Source organism: Triticum aestivum, chromosome 3B (assembly GCF_018294505.1).
Source record: "Triticum aestivum cultivar Chinese Spring chromosome 3B, IWGSC CS RefSeq v2.1, whole genome shotgun sequence".
NCBI lineage: Eukaryota > Viridiplantae > Streptophyta > Magnoliopsida > Poales > Poaceae > Triticum > Triticum aestivum.
Genome location: NC_057801.1, coordinates 837410461 through 837415495, shown reverse-complemented (window position 1 = coordinate 837415495; position 5035 = coordinate 837410461). Strand labels below are relative to the sequence as shown.

The following is a 5035-nucleotide window of genomic DNA, read 5'->3' as shown; positions in this document are numbered from 1 at the left end:
CTGCAGGCTTACGACCCAGCACTTGGGGGCTACATTATTCAAATTGAGATTACATGCAAGTCTCATGTCGCTGCAAGCATGCACCATGACACTTGGGGGCTAATGCAAAGTCATTCTTTGTTCATCTTATTGAAGACCCGACTCATTACATTATAATGAGCCGGCCCTTGGGGGCTACCAATTGCTCCTATCAACAGTTCAAGGTACAAAGTTTTTTATCCATTATATTGCAAGGTCCACTGTTCAGTTGGTAAAGCACAAGACTCTTAACCTTGTGGACGTGGATTCAAGCCCCATGATGGGGGTTACATCATATGATGTTATTTTCATTGAAGTATATATCAAGTCTCAGCTCAATATTATCTTACTGAGCCAGCCCTTAGGGGCTACACGTTGCTGTTCAAAGTTTACAAGATTATATTTACAAACTCCCTGCTCATTATTGCATAATGACGCGGCCCTTGGGGGTTACACTGGTTGAAGTTTTTATGAGCATCAGGCAATTACAAGTCCCAGGTTGCTACAAGCATGACAACCCGGCACTTGGGGGCTACATATGGGGAATACTCAATTCTGACTAGTGATTGAGATGAACAACCTGGATTTCTTCAAAATTGTGATATTTATATTGAAGCAAAGTCTTAAGCCACCACTTTGTTCTGCTCAAGACTTGGGGGCTACAGGTATTATATTATTATCGAAGAACTATTTTCATATTATGATTGAGGTAACTAGGTTGACCCGGCGTCACCAATCATTATGACCTTGTGGCTGCAACCCGGCGTCATTAATAATCATGAACCGGCGTTGGTAACAATCATGAAACCAGTGTCTGCAACAATCATGACTCGAAGTTATCAAGTTTTTATAACCCGACAGTCTTTGGCAATGATAAAATCGGCAAGTCTACATTTTCAAACCGGCTGAATATCAGATGAGTTTCAAGACCAATATTTCTTAAACCGGCACTTTGGAAGCCGATTCAAGTGGATTATTCTTCACAATATTTTTTCTGTAAGAAGCCAACATCGGCAATTTGAATATGAAGCTGGTTATTGACCCGGAATTTCTAGAAGGAGGAAATGAAAAGGACTTAAGGACGATCAGGTGCCGGTCTACAATAATTCTTAACCCAGAGCACAACCTGTCAAGTTTCTTCTTGTGTTTATTTTTACAGGATCAGTTTAACATGGATAAATCCAAATTAAACTGGGGGCTAATGTCGGGGATATACCCCGTGGCGTAAACCGGCCGGGAGTATAAACCGGCCGGACTGGATGATTCACTTGTAACCCGCCCGGAGCTTGGCGGTTCACGGGCTACCCGCCCGGTCTTGGCGGTTCATTAGTAACCCGGTGGGCGGGTTAGATGGATGACGAGGCCCAAGGCCCAGAAGGCCGGTTCACGTTTAATAGTGGGCCGGTTTATGAGGAAAGCGTAAGGACTATTCTCCTACAAAGGAAGCAAGACTAGGACTCCACTTGTAATAGAGTAATCCTAATCCAAATAGGACTAGTCATGTAAACCGCCCCTTCAACATATATAAGGAAGGGCAGGGCTCCCCAAAGAGGGAGAAGCTACAATCAAGAAACAATCTTAGGGCTAGACACAACTAGAGGAGAGCCGGTTTACGGCGACTCCCTCGTGATGATAATGAGACCTAGCCTCAAACAGCATGTAGGGTTTTTACCGGATGATGTTTCCCGGGGCCCGAAGCTGTCTAAATCCCTGTCTTGTGTTGCTTCTCTCGATTCCGCTCAACCCCTCTCAAGCTACCACATAGATGCGTTGGCCTCGCGACTAAGTCCTGACACTAAGGACATCTGCCGTGACAAATCCACGACACTAACCATAGACATGAGTTGTCATTTGATTAACGGGATCACATCATTAGGAGAATGATGTGATTGACTTGACCCATTCAGTTAGCTTAGCACTTGACCGTTTAGTTTGTTGCTATTGCTTTCTTCATGACTTATACATTTTCCTATGACTATGAGATTATGTAACTCCCGTTTACCGGAGGAACACTTTATGTGCTACCAAACGTCACAACGTAACTGGGTGATTATAAAAGGTGCTCTACCACTAAGAAATATGTCAACTTGTGACCTTGACTATTGGTCACTGAAAGGTCATGGTTTTTCATTTGCGACCTTTTTGTGACCAAAAAGAGAAGGTCAAAAGCTGGCGGTCGTTAACTGACTATAGCGACCTTCTCTGTGAGAAGGTCGTGGACGTTTACGACCAAAATATTCCTACTGTGGCGTTTTGGTCACTAGCAACCTCCCCAGGCCACGTAGGCATCCAGCGTGGCAAGCTGATGTGGCACAAGATTCAGCCCGGTCCAATTCGGTTTTCTACATGGGCCTAGCCCAACAATTCAACATTTTTTATTATTATAATTCCTACGAATTCTATTGGGCTACATGGGCCAAGCCCAATATTTCAGCCTTTTTATCTCTGGGCTTTGGCCTTTTACAGTCTATTAATTATATATTTTTGGAAAATATATTTTGGAGCTGGTCCCACTAGTCATGTTAATCTCATATATTGATCCCACACATAACAAAGTTATGAACTAGTCATATTATTTCATAAGTGGGTTTCACTGGTCAGGTTCCCATCTCACACACAATCAAATCACATTCATAATCAAATATTCCAAACAAGAGAACATGTGAAACTCGTCAAATGACACTAGATTAGTGTACTACAATTTCTGTAGACTATTACAACCTAGGTATACCAGCTATTACAATATTACAGTCAAATAGAACAGACAACTCTTTGCTGAGTAGCACTTCACGGCTTCGCGCTTTTCTTCACGTCTTCGCACTTCCAACTTTCTTAGGCCTGGAGCTCCTGTAAAAGAGGAACCAAGTAAAGAAGTTACGCGCAGCTATATTTGCTACAGATCAGCTATCAACTCGATATTTATGTACACCATACAGAAATTGTTTCCAGTTAGAACAAGTTCACTTAATACTCAACTCCTTTATTTGTGTCCATTTAGTGCAAGTCCATTATCCATGCATATAAACTTTTGCTCCCAGCCAGCACCTACCCACCTAAGTACAAGTCAAGAGGCCACTACTATTAAACCAACTCAAGTGAGAGAGCCAGAAAACTAGGTGGGATATTTCCTTATCACTAAAATTAAAAATTTGAGCACACCAAAAATTGATTGTGTGTCATAAGATGGTCCTGAGAGTGCAGCACCATGTTACCATCTCTAAAGCTCATTAGCCAGCAGCAAAAATTGTGTAACATATGTATAACCATTGCAAACAACCTTAGCAGAATAAGTAGAACAAAATTTCATGTAAAATCTTGGTATAACCAGTAGATTATCCCCTAATAGAAGCTAATTAGGCTCCAATACACAAGGCATAGCAAGCACAGACTAAATAAGCCACGGCCATGAAACAGAGCATGGTATTATAGCAGCTCAGAGATGGAGCTAGAGGTAGGAGAAGGACTCACCGGAGAGGAGGTTGTAGTCGAAGCCGCACACAGGCGCCGCCACCACCGTCACCCTCTAGAGGAGATGTTGCCGCTTCATCGACGGACTCATCTGGTACAAGGAGATCATCAAAATGCATCACACTCATGATCATCAAAACGCAGCAGCAGGAGCAAATACAAGTTTAGCCCACCATGAACAGGGGCACTAGGCAATCCAGTAGCAATGTCATATATAGGTAATAATAACAGGACCTTAGATAATTAGTTTTTGTTCTTACTGACACACAAGTTGACAGAATGTACTCAATATATTCTAATAAAAAGGTTTGGGAGTAGAGGGAGGGGGAGGTGGAGATGGACGTGCTACCTCCTACTGCGGTGGTGCCTCTTGGTGGTCGTGCTTGAGCTCCTCCTCCTGATGCTGCTCACTAACCTGCAGGACAAACAAGACAATGGGTAAAGGAACAAGACCATGGGTAACAGTACATCTTCACTTGGATATATCTAAGAAGTCCAGTTGGTTCTCACAAGCAAGTGTTCTCAGGTTTGCCTTAACATGAAAGGTTAACTTATACGTAACTGTGAGCAAAGAGTACATAACAAAATCATGGATTTGATTTCAAGTAACCGAGACTAATTAATGTGTTACTGCCTGATACTGTCGATCAGAAAAGCATAAGCAGCAAACAATATCCTGCGTATGAGTGGAAACAAGGTGACAAACTAATGTTCCAGGGAGGTACTTTATATAATAAAAACTAATAAAAACAAACTAGGCACCTGCATAATCACACGGCGGTAGTTTTAGATAATAAAAACTACCGTTTCACGCAGTCTTAGCGCTCCATCAAAGAATCAACTAAAATTACTTTCAAGCAAACAGGTTGTACATTGATCAGGTTGTAAAGGACAAAAATTCAGGGGTGTACCTAGTGCAAGAAGGCATTTACTAGGTTTTGAAGCTAATAACAATTAGCATGCATGTATCACTTGTTGGAGTTGGTGCGTGGTCAAATTCAACTAGTGTAATGTATCGCCTATATATAATAGACCCATCTCTCCAATGCAATTTCACGGACCAAGAAACATAGGTGTTTATTTCTTCCTCTGCTAAACTATCTCCATATGGATACCAGCTAATGATACGCAGATTGTATTAAGGCAACGCTTTGGACGACACATATTCTGCAAGCTGCTGCTAATTTGCAAATACAAACGAACGCCTAACAGTGCTCGCATAGAATTAGCAGAGCATGGTAGATTTATAGCCATCAGGGGAGGGGACACCTGAACCCACGTCGGCTGCTGCAGGGCTTGTGCTGCACACAAACACACACATACATGTATCAGAAGCAATTCAGTCAACACTCTTGGCAGGCAAGAGGCAAGTTGGCACTCACAGGGTTGAGATAATAGCAGGAGACGTGCGTACCTGAAGGGTTGAGCGATTGGTCCGACCCCGAAGAGCAGAGGAGGCATGGCGGCGGTGTGCTGGCGCGCCTTGGAAGCCCGGGAACGTGGTGGTACCGATGGTCAAGGAAGAAGAGGAGCAGAGCAGGCCCTTGAT

At 43.0% G+C, this 5035-nt stretch overlaps 1 long non-coding RNA gene across 1 annotated transcript; it reads right to left on the bottom strand.

Moving 5' to 3' along the window:
- Positions 1-2626: 2626 nt before the first annotated feature.
- Positions 2627-3551, bottom strand: LOC123066986 (uncharacterized). Its single transcript, XR_006431489.1, has 2 exons — positions 3487-3551; positions 2627-2865 (listed from the first exon to the last, which is right to left on the bottom strand). It is a non-coding gene; the product is annotated as an uncharacterized lncRNA (long non-coding RNA).
- Between the last annotated feature and the right edge of the window lie 1484 nt (positions 3552-5035).